Raw genomic sequence first — 18,926 nt, 5'->3', positions numbered from 1 at the left:
TGCAACTATTTCATCTTGATATAAGATTTCAGGCTTAGATGGTGATTTAGGCAATCTGCTCCTCCAGCCTTACTCACAATTTAAATGAGTAAGAAATTAAGAAAAACTAGAAAACTTCTTAACTCCTCTCTACTGAAGAGGATCATTTTATGACAGAAAATGAATTTTTGTAAGGCATAGTGAGCTGGAACACAATCAAGGATAACAAAAATTAAGTTGCAATTCCTTTTCCAAGAAAGCAGCTCAAATTTGTAAGTTCCAGGTTATAAGAGTATTCCGTAGCTTTTTGTTTGGGTTTTTTTTTTTTTTCAGTGAGGAGGAGATATTAAAGTGGGGCTTCAGGGTACAAAAGCACAATCAGTGTTTTATTTCCTTTCTACAAGGATCAGTAACATGTGAGGGCACTGTTATTAGAAGTCCCAGGGATAAAGATAGTAATTCTTGTTAATGCAGCATTGAGTCAGGATTGATGGTGATAGCTGGCCATCCGGTGGGTTTTCAGAGGATGTTAACAAGAGGTGATTGCTTATTTTTCTCTTGTGAAGTAGCTGGTGGATTTGAACCACAAGCTTTTGTGTTGGCAATGCAACTTCTTACCACTAGGCCACTAGAACTCCCATACAGATAGTGGAAATAAGAAATAGTCTAGGCCAAGCAGTCCCTGGCCCGTGGTGCAAATCTTTGGTAGATAGAAACAGAGCTCCTGGTCCACAGCCCTGGGTACCTCCCTGTTCCCTTTGAGGGACTTGATCACCAAACTGTAACAAATTCTTTAAGATATGAAGGAAAAATGTAATTCTATTTCAGCATTAGAGCTCTGTATGAGATGTTTTAAGAAGAATGGTGGGTGCAAATACCATACATGGAGGGACTCTTGGCATCCAAGTCTAAATGAATACATGCCATACCAAAAGAAACAGAATAGCATTTTCTGGCTTTGAAGGAGACAAGAAACATTCTGAAGAGCAGATGTTTGCAGGGAGTGTAATAGGGCTCTCAAAGTTCAAGAACCATGATTTCAGGTAGCCTAGGAAAAGGGAATTCACCTAACTGGAATCTCTCCAGAAAATTCTACAAATCAACAAGTGGACCAAGTAAAGCCACCAACAATCCATTCCCTGCTAGTGCTGTGCCACTTTGTGAAGTTGGTGCTTGCACACTCCTTCCAAAAAGTCCAGCAAGTTTTGGGAATCTTGACTACGTTTATACCTGGAAAAGCCCCTTTTATTTCTGAGTCAGTTATTTGTATATTTTCTTTCTTTTCTTTTGTTAGATGTGCCAGTGTTCTGTTGGTTTTATCGATCCTTTTGGAAAACCCAACTCCTGGTCTGGTTAATAGTTTCAGTTGGTTTTTCTGTTTTCTGTACCATGTATTTCTGCTCTAATTTTTATAATTTCCTTTCTTTTAGAGACTGTCAAGTTTGCTTGCTGTTCTTTTTCTATTGGTTGGAGATGTTGGGTTAAATAGTTGATTTTTATCCTTCCTTCCGTTTTTGATGTGTTTACTTATTGCTAAGAATTGACCTATAAGTACTGCTTTTGGTGCATTTCAGAGGTTTTGGTAGGTTGTATGTTCATTCTCATTTGTTCAAGAAACTTTTTTTATTTCATTTAAAATTTTTTTCTATTACCCAATAGTGTTCAAGGAGGGTGTTTTATAGCTTCCTCTAGGTGCATGGATTTCCACCCCCCTTTATCCTCTTGTTGATTTCTAATTTTATTGCACTGTGGCTGAGAAAACACTTCTTAATATTTCAGTGTTTTTCTATTTACTGCTATCATAGTTGTTGTTGTGTACCACCCAGTCAGAAGTGACCCATAGCTGACTCTCTAGCAGGTTTTCAGAAGCAGTTAATCTCACAGGAGGAGATTGCCTATCCTATCCTTCTGCAGAGCAACTGGTGGATTCAAACTGTGTGCCTTCAGGATTGCAGTGCAAAGAAGGAGACTTCAATACACCTCTATCAATGAAAGACAGGATGACTAGAAAGAAAATCAACAAAGTTACAGAAGAACTAAACTATATAATCAGTCAACTTGATATCATAGACAGGGTAATAAACCCTAAAAAATTCAATATACATTCTTCTCCAGTGTACATGGAATATTACAAAATAGATCATATGGTAGGTCACAAAGCAAACTTGAATAAGCTAAACACATTAAAGTGCATACTACAAAGTGTTTTTTCAGGTCACAGTGCAATACAATTAGAAGTCAACAAGAGGATAAAGGAAGAAAAAAACCAAACCCCTATGCATGTGGAAGCTAATTAACATCCTGTCTGAATACTATTGGGTAATAGTAGAAATAAAAGTTCATTTAAACAAATGAGAATAAAAATAATGTGGTACCAGGATTGGAGGAAGACCCATACATAACTTTCATGATGCAGATGACACAAAGTCATCTTTTGCTTACTGAAAGATAGAAGGATTTGAAGCACATGCTGCAGAAAGTCAAACACCACAGCCTTCAGTATGAAGTGTATTTCAACATAAAGAAAACAACAACAAAATATCTTACCACTGGACCAATAGGCAGCATCATGATAGATGAAGAAAAGACTTTCTCTTACTTGGTTCCACAATCGGTACTCTTAGTACCAATAGTCAGGAGATTAGGAGATGTATTGTACTGAGAAAATCTTCAGAGACCTCTCCAAATTATTAAGGAGCAATGATGTCAGTTTGAGAACTAAGGTGTATCTGATTCAGGTCATAACTTCTGATCACTTGCTGTGTATCTGTGAGCTGAACAATGAATTAAGATGACAGAAGAAGAATTGATGCCTTTGAACTGTGGTGTTGGAGAAGAGTATTGAACATCCCATGAAATGCCCAATGAGTAAACAGATACATCTTCTAGAAGATGTAGCCAGAGTACTTCTTGGAGGCAAAGATGATAAAGCATTGTCTCATGTCTTAAAATGTTGCTAGGAGAGACTGTTACTTGGAGAGGGACATGATGCTCAGAAAGGCAGAGGGTTGGCTAAGGAGAGGAAGACTTCCAACTAGATGGATTGACACAGTGACTGCTGCAATGTATCTAAGTGTGTCAGAGATTGTGAGGCTAACACAGGAAAGGATAGTGTTCTGATCTGTTGTTCATAGGGTCGCCAAGTCACACTTGACTCTCTGGCACCTAACAGCAACTAACAAGTACTATCGTAGTGTTAGGTCTGTTAATGCTTGCCTTGTGTATTTTGCAGCTCTGTCATTTGGTGCATAGCTATTTATTAGTTTATATCCTCTTGTTCTATTGACATTCTAATCATTCTGTAATGCTCCTCCTTGTCTTTTAACGTGGTTTTTACTTTGAAGTCTATTTTATCAGAGCTTATTATTGCTATTGCTCCTTTTTTTTTTTTTTTTGGTTGCCATTTGGCTGGTATATATTTTCCCACCCTTTGGGCTTTAGTCTGTCTTTATCTTTGCTTCTCAGGTGTGTCTCTTTTAGAAAGCATATTGATAGATTTTGTTTTTCAATCCAGTCTGCTACTTTTCTTCTCTATCCTGGTACATTTAAGCCATTCATGTTCAATGTGATAATCAATAAACAAGTTGCTATTGCTATCATTTTGTTGGTTTTGTTTTGTGTTGGTGCTGCTTCCTTTAACCCACCCTCTTTTCAGAAGTCTCTCTATGGGAAAGACTTCTGTTAGCGTTTCTTTGCAGTGGTGGTGTCACAAATTCTCTTTGTTTCTGCTCTCCTGAGAATGTTCAGGATATAGGATTCTCGGTTGACAGTTGTTTTCTTTCAGAGTTTTGAATATGTCATTCCACTGTCTTTTTGCTCATATAGTTTCTACTGAGAAATTGGAACTTAATCTTGTTTGCTTTTCTTTATAGGTTACTCTTCATTTTCCTCGAGTTGCTGCTAGAATTCTCTCTCTGGCAGATTTGACTACGATATGCCTTAGTGTTTTTCCTTTGGGGTCTTTTCTATTTAGATTTCACGCAGCTTGTTGTTGTTGTGCCGTTGAGTTATTTGTGACTCGTAGCAACCCTATGTAGAACAGCCCTATAATGTGCTCTATTAAGTGCCAATCTTATTGTCTCTGACACACCTACCTCCACCACTCCAGTCACTGAATCAATCCATGTCATTGAGGGTCTTCCTCTCATGCATTATCCTTCAACCCTCCCAAGCATGACATCCTTCTCCAAGGACTGATCTTGTCTTGCAACATGACCAAAGTATGTCAGATGAAACTTCAGAATCCTTGGCTCCAAGGAGTAGCCTGGTTTCATCCTCACTAGGACAAACTTGTTTATTCTCCTAGCAGTCCTTCAATACTCTTCTCCACCACCACACTCAAAGGCATCAATTCTCCTTCTATCATCCCTAGTCATTGTCCAGCTTTCTGACACATAGCAAGTAACTGCAAAGACCATGGCCTGAATTAGGTGCACCTTAGTCTCCAGACAGACATCATTGTTCTTAAATACTTTGAAGAGGTTTCTAATAGCAGACTTTCCCAATGCAAATTCGTCTTTTAATTTCCTGGCTGCTGAGATGTATACTTCCCCCTAGCCCCATTTTTAATGATTGCTGTAAAGTTATCTTCTAGTAACTTTTCAACAATATATTCAGTGCTCTTTTTTGCTTCTTCCTCTTTTGGAACTCCAGTTATGCATATGTTATTCCTCTTGATGGTATCCTACATTATTTTTAAACTTTCCTTATTATCCTTCTTTTTTTTTTTATTCTTCTTTTTGCTGTAGTAGTTCATTGCTGAGAAGAACTCTTATCTTATGTATCACTGATTATGTGTTCTGTCTCTTCAGTTCTGCTCATCTGTCCCTCCAATATGTTGACAGGTTCTGAGGTGTTGATCTTAATAGTTTGGACTGCTGTTTCTTGGTTTCACCCTAAGATTTCTAATGCTTTGTTTGTTTAATTGCTTAGTCTTCATTTTTATTTGCATTCATTTTTAAAGTTCCACGTAGGTTTCACTTGCAACTGCCTGCAAGTCTTTGAGTTTTTCTTTCATCCAGTGAAAATGCTTGATCATGGTTCTTTTGAATTCCATGTCTGGAAGTTTCATGAGACTTCTTACCTACAGAAGACCCACTGATTCTGTATTTTGATCACTTTTTGGGTGTTATATCTTCCTTTGGTTTTATTTTTTTCCGTGTCATTGTTGTGATAGGTTGGTTTTTTTCTTTTTCCTTTTTCTTGGGTCTTTTCACCTTCTCCAAGATGTATTTGGTTTTTTGACAGTCTATGGGCTATTCAGTCTTCCTCTCTAACACTACAACTCAAAGGCTTCTTTTGTTCTCTATCATCCTTATTCATTGTCCAGTTTTCAGATGAATACTAAATAATTGAAAAGACCATGGCTTGGATCTTTAAATAGGCAGCACTGCTCCTGAGAACTTTGGAGAGGTCCTTGACAGCAGACTTTCCCAAAGGTATACATCTTTTGATTTCTTGACTACTGGTACTAACAGTTGATCCAAGGAAGATGAAATAATTGACAATTTAAATTCTTTCTCCATCTACTATGATGTTACCTATTAGCCCAGGGGTTAGGATTTTTGGTTTTTTTTTTATATAGAGAGATGTAATCCATTTTGGAGGCTATTGTATTTACTCTTCTGCAGCAAGTGCATCATGTCTTCTTCACTTTTGAATTTCTCACAGTTTTGATGATTACTGATGTCGAGCTTCTCCAATGCCTCTTTTCATAGATGTAGACCATTTGATTCCTGTGTAGTCCATCCGATGACGTCCATGTGGATAGTTGCCATTTGTCTTCTTTTAAATGTATTTGTAATAGATGAATCAGTATACAAAGAAGTAGAAGTGAGTCTTGGTGGGGTTAGGGGGTAGGAGGATCAGAGAGTGAGAGGGTGGGCAAGAACACTGCCCAGCAGCCAGTGAGTAGTCTCGAGGGGGTGTTTGGAGACAAGGGGGAGAGTAGATCTTTTACGTTGTGTAACTATCACTGCCATGCTGCCATGGCCACCCTCCTAGGTTCTTATGGCACATGGATAGCTCAGAATGTTCAAGATAGTTGTGCCACAGCACTTAAGGTTCTGTCTTCTCTTGCTTTCCTTATTCAGTGTTTCAATTCCATTTCACAACTTTTTCACCTGCTGTGTTCTTGGGAAAGCTCTATAGGAGGATTATTTTCATATATTCCAGAAAGACATAAAAATGTTGTTGTTGTTCAGTGCTGTCGAGTCATAGATGACTCATAGCAACCCTCTGAATGAAAGACCTGAATATTTGTATAACTTTCATCATTTTTCCACATTCATAAAGTTTCTGGAGACAAGCTATTTCAGAAGTGGATGCCACTCCTGCTTCCAAGCTTGTTTTAATCATAGGGTTCCACCAAACAGTGTCCACCATGGGTAACCATCATCACATTTGGCACATCAGTGTCACAGTGTTCAGCATCACAGCCACCACGAGTTACCTCTGTACAGCAAATGGACAGACCAGTGCTATATCACTTAGAAGAATGTTTGACCAAAAACAATTAAAACCAAGCCTGAGGGTAGCAGATTAAAATCACCCATCTTTGGCTTGGTAGCATAACTTTCCATCCATGAGGCCAACAGAGATCTCTCAATGTAGTTATTGTTGTTAAGTGCCTTCGAGTCGTAGATGACTCAGAGACCCTATGAACAAAAGACCTGAACAATTGTAGAATTTTCATCATTTCTGCACGTTAAGAGAGTTTCCAGAGGCAAGCTATTTTGGAAGTGGATGCCATTTCTGCTTTCAAGCTTGTTTTAATAGACTTGAAAAAAAAAATAGACATTCATGTTCTGGTATAGAATGATGAAACAACATAAATGGATCAATTCCTTTAAAGCCAACTTACAAATCTAACATGATCTCTGTAAAAATATTAACATGTGGCAAGCTCTGGTGGCCTAGTGGCAAGAAGCTACACTGCAATCTCAGAGGTACACGGTTCAAATCCACTAGATGCTCTGCTAGAGAAAGGAGGAACAATCTCCTCCTGTATCAGTCAGATCTGATTTGACGGTACACACAAAAAATAATGAAATAAAATAAAAAAATATTTACATGTTTAATGCTGAAGTTCATATGGAGAAATGAACATGAAATAATGGAACACTGGGCAGGGAGAAACTATCAGGAGTGATAGAATGACTATTCCAATAGATAATAAAACAAAATACAAAGCTTTGTAATGAAAACAATATGGGATGGGCACGTGAAATATTCCTGACTAAAATGTGTAACATAAATTTAATCATGAAGAAACCTGAAAATAAATTCAAATTGCGAAACATTTTACAAACAAATGATCTTTACTTTCAAAAACAATATATGAAAGACAAAAGAATCTAAAAATCTGTTCCATGTAAAAGGAGAATAGTGTCATGAAAACGAATGTATCACATAATACTGATTAGATCTTGAGCTATAAAAAATATACTGGAAACAATGTACTTTGGACAATTGGAAAAACTGAGTAAAGTTTGTGCTTTTGTTAGCGACAGTTAAGTCACTTCCTGACTCATGATGACTCTATGTAGAGAAGAGCAACTCACTGCCCAGGCCTGTGTTGTCTCAGTGACCAATTGTGGACCCACCACTGTGATGAATATCTCATAGGGAAGGTGAGAATTCTGCCACTGAATTCTCTTAAATGTCTCTAGAGTATGTGACATATTTGTTTGATTTTGTACTATTGTTCTTAGGTGCTGTCAAGTGGACTATGAATCGTAGTGACACTATGCACAGTAGCTCTGAACACTGCTATATCTTGTGCCAATCTCATTGTCTGCGACACACCTACCCCCAATTACCCTAGTCACTGTGTCAGTCTATCTCACCCGGGGTCTTCCTTTCTTGCACTGTCCCTCAATACTTCCAAGCATGATGTCTTTCTCCAAGGACTGCTAACATGCCCAAAGTATGTCAGACAGAACTTCAAGATCCTTGCCTCCAAGAATCAACTTGGTCTCACCCTCTCCAGGACAGACCTATTTGTTCTCTTTTGTTCAATACTCTTCTCCAGAACCACATCTCAAAGGCATCAATTCTTTTTTTATCACCCTTAGTCATTGTACAGTTTTCTGACTCATAACAAGTAATTGTGAAGATAATGGCCTGGATCAGGTGCACCTTAGTCTCCAGACTGTTATAGTTGCTCTTCAGCACTTTAGAGAAGTCTCTGACAGCAGATATTCCTAATGCAATTCTTTTGATTTCCTGAATGCTGGTGGCAAGAGTGTTGATTGTAGAACCAAGCAAGCTGAAATTGTTAACAATCTCAATCTCTTTTCCATCTGTCATAGATGTCCTGCCAATTGGCTCAGGCGTATGAAACTCTATTTTCTTGATGTTGAACTTCAATCCATATTGAAGACTGAAGTCCTTGACCTTCTGAAGCAAATGTTTCAGGTCCTCCTCAGCTTTTTGGTAAGCAAGGTTATATCATCTGCATAATGCAAGTTGTTGATGAGTCTTCCTCCAATATTAATGACACATTCCTTCTCACAGAGCCCAGCCTCTTGGATGATCTGTCCCTCATATAGATGGAAAAAGTATGGAGAAAGGACATGCCCCTGTATAAGTGAATATCCTTGCTCTTAGGGAATATATAGCAAGATATTTAAGGGTAAAAGAGCACAGTATCTGAGAGTTACCTTCAGATAGTTCAGAAGAAAAAATATTTACATATTCATATTAAAAAATATTTGTGTGTTTATATGCAAAGAACTCGGAGGTATGGGAGAACTCCTATGTACATAGAGGAGTCCTTTGTACTAAGGTGGCTTAAGTTTGGATTTATCTCAAAATAGGATTTAAAGATGATCACTGTGAATGATAGGCGCTCTGGTGAGCTTGCAAGTAAGGAGTTGCATTGACATTTCAAAGGCACTCAGTTCACACGAACCAGCTACTCTGAGGGAGCCAGGTAACAATTCATATACATGATAAGAAACATCGTAAGATATTCAGTCTTTCCAGAAATATACAGTCTCACAAAACCAACCCCAAATCCAGAGCCATCAAGTTCATTTTGATATAGCAGCCCTCACAGACATCAGAGAACTGCCCTATGGGGTTTCAAAAGCTGTGATCTGTGTGGAAGCAGCTTGATGCATCTCTCTCCTGAAGAGTAGTTGTTGAGTTTGAACTATGACCTTTTAGTTAGAATCCAATTGACTTAAGCACTGTGGCACCAGGGCTCATCTCCTAATCTCCCCCAATGGCTGCATTGCAAGGCTATCCAGAAGGTGTAACAAAAGACTTGTGAACACATAGTGCAACAATGAATGACTGGAAACCCTAAATGAATTTTTTTTAAAAGGGGGAAACCCACAAAAAACCTTGAGAACACAGAGGTTATGATGTCATGATGTTGTTATTTTTGTTCTTATGTGCCATCAAGTCACGTACAACCCATAGTGACCCTATGTTCAACAGCTCTAAAGTCTGCCCTGTCCTGAGCCAGTCTCACTGACTCTGACTCACCAACCCCCATTGACCCAGTTACTCTATCAGTCAATCTCATCTGGGATCTTCCTCTCCTGCACTGTCCTTCCACCCTTCTGAGCATGATGTCCTTCTCCAAGGATGGGTCCCTCTTGGCTACAATTGGAGGGTGGGGTCGGGGTAGTGAAACTATTTACACTTAATATTATATCTTAATGATTGTGACAAATCTAGTTACAAAGTTAAATATAAACTTAATTAATGGTCCTTAAAGATGAAATAAAGGCTTGATAAATTGGTAATTAGAAATTAGGCCTTAAGTATCAGATTCTTACAACAACAACAATAACAACAAACAACAAAATGATCAGGAGGTGGAATGGGAGTGAGTGAGGAGAAAGAAACATGTAAGTTACACTATTCAAGTTGTAAAATCAATTACTCGGGACTCAGTGACATTGGGAGACTTCTCTGAGTCTTGGACAGATGGAGTCAGAAAACAATAATGAAGGTAAAGGAGTCAGGTGTAGACTCACAGCAGCCTCATGTAGCACTGATGTGAAGCCCAGCCCCGGGCTCCCTCGTGGTCACTGGCAATGCCTGATGTCATGTCGTCTTCTAACCTAGGGGTCAGCTCCAGCACTGCTCCAGACGACACTCTGTTGCGCTCCATGGGCTTTTCAGTGGCTAATTTTCTGACCAGATCGCAGCCCTGTTCTCCTAGTCGGTCTTATTCTGGGTCTCCCTACCACAGGTGATACTGCTGGCATTTGATATACTAGTTGTTTAGTGTCCATGCTAAACAGACCATCACGGTACAATAAACCGGCAAATGAGTGGTGAAATTAAGCCTACGGAGCATCTATGTTGTAAAAGGTAACAAGATAAGTTCAATAAATGTAATAGGTCCGAGAACTGTAAGCTAAATTTTATATCCTATAAACAGATAACGGATTTTTTTATTGTCTGTGGAGTATCTACAGATTGATTATGTGTCAAGCCACACTGCAATCGTCAACTAATTTCTCAAAGCAGAAAATGTACAGGTCACACTATTTTATCACAATGAAATAAAACAAGATACTAACAATCCAAGACCAACACAACCACTGAAGCAACAAAAATACCTCTGTAAGACTTGGGAGCAAAAGCAAAGCCAGACACTGCTATTGATGCATAGAAGAGAGGAAATGAATACTGACTATACAGAAAACATTAATAATGATGATGATGATAATTACAGTAGAATTGACATTCCTTTCAAAACCTCTGGTATTACAGACAAATCTTAGCACCAAATTCTTTACACTTGAGGGAAAATAAGTGGGTGGAGCATTCATGACCCAAACCAAAACAACCAACCTGAGACAAGCAGAAACTTGGGATTAGTAAGGAGAAAAGCACGACTCAGAACATTAGTAAGTTCAAAACTGAACCAGTCGTTACTGCTGAACAAATCCAAAGGGGGAAAGTACCACAGGCACCTGGTCAGACTGAATAGGCAGGAGAAAGGCAGCATAGTGATGGTGAAGTCAGAGCAGGAGACTTCTTTTGGTTCGGAAGGGAGCTCTGATGAAGTATTTACCCTGTGAATTGCATTTTCTGGGAAAGTTATCTGGGGAGAGGCCTGACCTAGGGTGTATCAAGGCAGATCTGTGGGCATCTGCGTTCCAGTGACTGTGGTTCGCAAGGGATGTGGTCTTAGCGGCTGCAGAGACGACTCTGGTGGGCTTGTCTTGTGATGTGGATGGGCATTGTCACTGTGTAGGCTCTGAATCTGACCCAGTGATTGGCACACCTAGCCACTGGCTTTGTGAATGGTTTAATTTCTTGTGACATGTTTCTTTTCTGGTTAAATTAGCTAGAGTGAGGCTCTGTGAGTAATGGCCAAAAAGCCTGGCTAGCAAGAGGACAATTAGAGCTCTGAAAGACTTTTCCTTATGGGAAGTCTCTAATTTTTAAAACTGTATTTATTTTAAATTTTTATTGTGATTTTAATGAAAGTTTACAGAAAACTTGGATTTCCATTCATTATTGCACATTTTCCTCCCTACGCGTCCCACCTCCCCAGTTTGTTTTTCTTTTTAAAAATTTCATTCACTGTTCCGCAATTTCCTCCCTCCCCCTTAAAATTTATTTTTACTGCATACTGTTATGAGACTTGACGTGCTTTCTGTAGAAGATCAAAGACTATAATCTTCAATATGGATTACATCTCAACATCAAGAAGATAGAAATCCTCACCCCTGGACTGATAGGCAACAATATGATAGATGGAGAAAAGAGAAAAACGGTCAATAATTTCATCTTTTTTGGATCAAAATCAATACCTTTGTGCCAACAGTCAGGAGATCAGGAGATGGATTGCACTGGGCAAATCAGTTGTCAAGGACCTCTTCAAATTACTGAGGAACAATGATGTCAATTTGAAGACTAAGGCATGTTTGATTCAGGTCATGGTCTTTTCAATCACTTGCTATGAGAGAGAGCTAGACATTGAGTAAGGATTGCTGAAGAAAAATTGATGCCTTTGAACTGTGGTGGTAGAGAAGAGTACTGAATATCCTGTGAACTAAGAAAAATAGATAGATATGTCTTGGAGAAAGTTGGAGGCAAGGATGGTGAAGCTTTGTCTCACATACTCTGGAGATGCTCTTCGGAGGAGCTGTTCCTTGCAAAGGGACCTTCAACCAGATGGATTGACACCATGACTATAGCAATAGCCTCCAATATATCAGAGATGAGGAGGGTGCAAGATAGGACAGGGTCCTGATTTGTTGTTCATCAGGTTATTATAAGTCATACTTGACTTGATGGCACCCCACAACAATATTATCAGAATAACATTTTAGAGATACATCTCAATGATATTTCTTTATTATACATTGTTGTTATGTGCCATCGAGTTGCTTGCGACTCATAGCGACCCTATGTATAACAGCCCTAAACCCTGCTCTATCCCTTGCCAATCTCAGGGTCTCCAATACGCCTATCCCCATTACCCCAGTCACTGAATCAATCCACCTCATCTTGGGCCTTCCTCTCCTGTGCTGTTCCTCCACCCTCCGAAGCATGACGTCCCTCTCCAAGGACTTATCCCTCCTTGCAACATGTCCAAAGTATGTCAGACAAAGCTTCAGAATTCTTGCCATATACTAATGTACTCATGAATCATGCGAGTGAAAAGACACCTGAAAATAGAAACACTAAACTGAGAATCACTTCCTTAGTTATATCTCAACTTTTAAGAATAAAGAAAAGTAATGTGAATTATGACAATGTAAATGTTGTACAACTGAATCATGCACATGTCCTTTCTTGTAAGACAGAAATGGACTGAAAATTTGAAAAAGGAAAGATTTTTTAATTTTTATTTATTAACAATATATCTTTACTAATGTTGTTGTTAGGGAACTCTAGTGACCTAGTGGTGAGAAGCTGTGCTGCAATCCCAAAGGCACGTGGTTTGAATCCAGCAGCTGCTCTGCTGGAATAAAGATGGGTAGTCTCCTCCTATGCAATTTACAGCCTTTGAAAACCCACTGGAGGGTCAGGTATGGGTTGATTCTGACTCAGTGACACACAACAACAATGTTAGGTGTCTTTGGGTCTACTACTGCTCATAATGACCCTGTGAACAACAGATCTGGGCTTTGCCCTCTCCTGTGCCATCCTCACAATATCTGCCGTGCTCCAACCTGTCGTTACAGGCACTGTGTCAATCCATTCTGTTGAGGGCCTTCTTCTCTCTCCCTGATTGACTCCCTTTCCCTGCATGATACTTTTTTACAAAGATGAGCCCTTTCTGATAACATGCCTAAAATAGGTAGGTTTCACCATCTTTGTCTCTAAGCAACCTGGTTAGACTTCCTGCAAGACAGACTTGTTTAATTTTTTGACAGTCCATCGAATATTCAAAACTCTTCTTCAACACTACAACCCTAAGGCATCAATTCTTCAGTCATCTTTATTCATTATCCAACTTTCAGATGCATAAGAAGCAATTGAAAATATCATGACTGGGGTCAGGTGTACCTTAGTCTTGCAACTAATATATTTACTCTTTAGGACTTTATAGAGGTCCAATTTTCCCAATGTGACAAGTCTTTTTGATTTCTAGACTATTGGTTGGTATTAATTTTGGATCCAATTAAAATTAAATCTTTGACAACTTCAGTCTCTTCTCCATCTATCATGATATTGCCTATTGGTCTAGTGAGAATTTTTGTTTTCTTAATGTTTAGATGTAATCCATACTGAAGGATGTAGTCTTTGATCTTCTGCGGTAAGTGCATCAAGTCATCTTCAATTTCTGCAAAGATATGAGTTATCTGCATATTAAAGATGCTTAATGAGTATTCCTCCAATCCAGGTGTCACATTCTTCACACAGTCCAGCTACTCGAATAATTTGTTCAGCATATAGATTGAATAGGTAGAAGAAAGCATACAACCCTGACACACACCCTTGCTAGATTTTAAACCACACAATGTTTCACTGTTCTATTCCAACAACTGCTTCTTGATCTATGTGTAGGTTTGGCATGAGCACAATTCAGTGTTCCGGGATTCCCAGTCTTTTCAATGTTAATCACAATATATTATGATCCACACAATAAAATGTCTTTGCATAGCAATAGAACACAAGTGAAAAAAGAATCAACAAATAAATGAGGAAATCACCAAGGAAGTAGAAAAAGATAAAGCAATGCAAATAAAAAGGAGCTTTTGCAAAGGTCCAACATCTGACTAACAGGAGTTTCTTTTTTTTAAATTGGCTTGCATACAATAATTTGTTTACATTGTGTCTCATTTATGTACATTATGTTTATACAATCATTCATATACACTTAGTTTATAGAGTTAATTGCTATTGGTCTATTATACCTATGATTACCCTGTGTTTTTGAGTCCCCATTGAATCTTTTCTATTCTCTCACCTTCATTATCCACTAACTTCTGCTAACCTAATGATTTCCATCCTTATCCTCCTCTACCCCTTCCCCTAATCCCCTTCTCCTTTTGTACATTTATCCACATTTTATTAGTTATCCTTCTATTTTTACAATAATGGTTGTCTGAACTATTTGTCCTTATGAGACTGAATTAGTTCACTCAACATTAGTTACAACAATAGAGACTGAATTAGTTCACTCTCTATTGTTGGTATTGTGTACCATCAAGTCAGAACTGACCCATAGCTGACCCTCCAGCGGGTTTTCAGAGGCAGTTAATCTCACGAGAGGAGACTGTCCATCCTTCTTCCACAGAGCAGCTGGTGGATTTGAACCCCATGCCACTGGGATTGCAGTGCAGCTTCTTGCCACTAGGCTACCAGACGTCCCTGATAATGCTTTCTAGACTCTCATATGTTAGATAATATTTTACAAAGTTGTTGTTCCTTAGTACTGCATAGTATTCCATTGTGTGCATTTCTCAATCCATTTGTTTGTTGATGGGCTGTTTAGGCTGTTTCTATCTTCTTGCTATTGTGAATAATGCTAGTATGAACATAGGTGCATATATCTCAGTTTGTGTCTCAGTTCTAATTTCCTTAGGGTATATTCCTAGCAGTGGAATAGCTGGGTCATATGGGATTTGTATGTTCAACTCCTTGAGGAAATACCAAACTGCCTTCCAGAGTGGTTGTACCATTTTACAATCCTACCAACAGTGTATGAGAGTTTCAATCTCTCCACATCCTCTCTAACATTTATTATTTGCTTTCCTGTTAAGCTTCACTATGGCTGTGGGGTTGAGATGGTATCTCATTGTGGTTTTTAATTGTATCTTTCTGATTGTCAGAGATTGTATTTCTTCATGTGTCTGTTTGTCATCCAAATGTCTTCCTTAATGAAAAGTCTTTCTATGTCTTTTGTCCATTTTGTTATTGGGTTATCTCTAATTTTCTTGTGTAGTCCCTGTAGTATTCTGTAGACTTTCATTATGTGACCCTTGTCTGAGATGTCATTGCCAAATGTAATTGTGTTATCAGTCTTTTTCTTGTGGTATTGCCAAATGTTGCCCCCCCCCCCCCCCCCGCCCAATCAGTAGGTTTTCTTTTCACTCTGCTGGAAAACATTTTTGATCCACACAGGGGTTTAATCTTTAGAAGGGCTAATTAATCAATTCTATCTTCTCCAGATTGAGCATTTCTGACTGTATTTGGCAGTCTCTTTATACCTTAGACTAAGCTGTTGAAGCTTGATCTCAGTTTGTTTCTTATGAACTTTGTGGTTTTGGGCTTTACTCCCAGGATTCTGATCTACCTTGAGTTGATTTTTGTATATCGTGTGAGATATGGATCCTGATTCAGCTTTCTGCAGGAAGCAGTCCAAATTTGTCAGCACCATTTGTTGAATAGGTTGTCATTTCTCCATTTGATAGGTTTTATTTCCTTGTAGAATATCCATTGACCATAGATAGCTGGGTTTATTTCTGGGTTCTCAATTCTGTTCCATTGGTCTATATGCCTGTCATTGTGCCAGTGCTGTGCTGCTTTGGTTACTACCACTGTAGTAGGGTTTGAGGTCAGGTAGTGTTATGCCTCCCACTTCATTTTTGTTTTACAGAAGTGCTTTGCTTATTCTGTGTCTCATTCCTCTCCAAATAAACTTGAAAATTTTCCTTTCAATCTCTTTTAAAATGAGTTTGGTATTTATATCAGGATTGCATTGAACATGTAGATTGATTTTGGTAGGATTGTCATTTTCACAATATTGAGTCTTCCTTTCCACAAACAGTGCACATTTTTCCATTTCTTTAGGTCTTTTATTTTGTCTCACAGAATCATTCTGTAGTTATTCTCTGTATAGGTCTTTTGTGTCTCTAGTTAGATTCACTCCCAAGTATCTCAATTAGTGGTTGCCTATTGTAAATAGTATTGCTCTCTTGGTTTCCTTCTCTGAGTTCTCGTTGTTACTGTAGAGGAATCCCACTGATTTTTGGATATTGATCTTATATCCTGTCACACTTCTAAATTGGACTACTCATTCTAACAGGTTTTTTATTAATCCTTGGGATTTTCTGTGTACACTATCATATCATTTGCATATAGTGACAGTTTAACCATCTCTGCTGATTTTGATGTCTTTTATTTCCTTCACATGTCATATTGCCCTAGCAAGCACTTGCAGTTCAACATTGAATAGAAGTGGCAATGATGGGCATCCTTGTTTGGTTCCTGTACAAAAGGAAAATGCTTTACTCTTTTTCCATTGAGAATGATATTGGCTCTTGGTTTTGCATATATACTTTTCACTATGTTGAGGAAATTCCCTTCTATTCCAATTTTTCTGAGGGTCTTTATCAGGAATGGGTGTTGGATTTTGTCAAATGCCTTTTCTGGTTCAATGTCTAAGATCATCATAAGTTGGTCCTTGATATTTGCTTTGTTAATATGGTGAATTACATTGATTGTTTTTCTTATGTTGAACCACCTTTGTGTACCTGTTATGAATCCCACTTGGTCATGATGAATTATTTTTTTATGTGCTTTTGGATTCCATTGGCTAGGATTTTTGCATTTATATTCCTAAGAGATATTGAGCTGTAGTTTTCTTTATTGGTAGTGTCTTTGCCTGATTTGGGTATTAGGGTTATGCTTGCTTCATAGAATGTCTCTGGGAGTGTTTCTTTTTTTTTTCCTATTTTTGAAATAATTTAAGTAAAACTGGTGCTAGATCTTCTCTGAATGTTTGGTAGAATTAAGCTGTGAATCCATCTTGTCCAGAACTTTTCTTGTAGGGAAGTCTTTTTATGACCTGTTCAATTTCTTCTTTTGTGATAGGTCTGTTCAAGTGTTCTATCTGGATAGGGCATGAGCTTCAAGGACTTTATCAATTTCCTCTAGGTTTTCCAATTTATCCAAGTATAGCTTTTAATAGTATTCCAATATTATAGATTTAATTTTGTCTGCTTCTGTTGTGATGTTTCTATAATTTCTTAATAGCGTTATCTGTTTATTCTCTCTTCCTCCCTTTTATTAAGTTTACCAGTGGTTTGTCTATTTTACTGACCCTTTCAAAAAACCAGCTCCTAGTCTTATTGATGGTTTCATTGTTTTTCTGTTCTCTAGCTCATTGATTTCAGCTCTTGTCCTTTCTTCTAGAGGCTATAGGATTAGATTGTTGTTCTTTTTCTAGTTGATGAAAGTGTTGAATTAGACCATTGATTTTTTTTCTTTCTTCCTATTTTATGTGTGTGCCTATTGCTATGAACTGCCTCCTGAAGACTGCCTTAGCTGTGTCCCAGAGGTTTTGGTATGTTATATTTTAATTTTCATTTGTTTCAAGGAAATTTTTTATTTCATTCTTTATTTCTTTTATAGCCCAATTATGTTCTAGCAGAGTTATTTGCCTTACACATGGGTGATTTTGTAAGCTTTATCCTACTGTGGTTAATTTCTAGTCTTATGGCATTGTGATCTGAGAAGATACTTTGTGTTATTTCAATGTTTTTAAATTTGTTGAGGTTTGCTTTGTGTCCTAATATATGATCAGTTCTGGAGAGTGTACCATGTGCACTTGAGAAGGAAGTGAATTGAGTTTTAGTTGGGTGCAGTACCCTGAATACATCCACAAGGTCGAGTTGGCTGATTATGTAGTTTAAATCTTATTCATCTTTGCTAATTTTCTTTTGAGTTGACCTATCCTTTGGTGATAGTGGTGTGTTGAAGTCTCCTACCAATATTGTGTTGCTATTTCTTTCTTCAATTCTATTAACCATTGTTTTACCTATATTGAAGGTCTATCATTTTGGTGCATAAATGTCGACCAACGTTATATCTTCTTGATTTATTGTGCCTTTAATCAGTATGGTGGTTGTAATTCTGAAATCTATTTTATCAGAGATTAATATTGCCACTCCTGCTCTTTTGTGGTTGCCATTTGCTTGGTATATTTTATTTCCAGTCTTTGATTTTTAATCTTTCTCTTCATTTTTTTTATTTTTTAAAAATTTTCTTTTTTATTGATATTTTAATAAAAGTTATGGAAAACTTGGATTTCCATTCATTTATTGTTATACAATTTCTTCCCTCCCCTACTCCCTCAATCTACTTTGCTATGTACCTCTTATTATGGACCATTGTCATGCAAATACTACCTAATCATATGTTCTTTTTAAACAGTTCTTTCCCGCATCTGTTTCAATGAAGTGTTCATTGTTTATCCCTTTTCCACAGTTTCCCCATGAACCCATGTCAGTCATGTTTTATAACAGTTGCATTATGCAGTATTTGTTCTTTTGTGACTGAGATATTTCACTCAGTCTTCCAAGGTCACTTATTTTGTAGAATATTTTATGAGTTCCTTGTTTTACAGTACTGTGTAGTGTTCCATTGAATGAATATATCACATCTGTATCTATTCATTTATTGATGGGCACTTGGGTTACTCCATCTCTTTGTTATTGTAAACAACACAACAGTAAACATAGATATGTATATATCTGTTTGGATAGCAGTTCTGGTTCCTTTAGGGTATATACTCA

At 37.9% G+C, this 18,926-nt stretch overlaps 1 protein-coding gene across 1 annotated transcript in view; it reads right to left on the bottom strand.

Moving 5' to 3' along the window:
• Positions 1-18,926, bottom strand: part of LOC102866850 (paternally-expressed gene 3 protein-like) — a 72,228-nt gene that overhangs the window by 38,968 nt on the left and 14,334 nt on the right. The gene's annotated exons all lie outside the window — the stretch shown is intronic.

This window comes from Elephantulus edwardii, unplaced genomic scaffold, assembly GCF_000299155.1.
Source record: "Elephantulus edwardii isolate Elephantulus edwardi_28Jun2011 unplaced genomic scaffold, EleEdw1.0 scaffold00041, whole genome shotgun sequence".
NCBI classification, from domain to species: domain Eukaryota; kingdom Metazoa; phylum Chordata; class Mammalia; order Macroscelidea; family Macroscelididae; genus Elephantulus; species Elephantulus edwardii.
The sequence above is the reverse complement of the archived record's forward strand: the minus strand, read 5'-3'. Positions and strand labels throughout refer to the sequence as shown.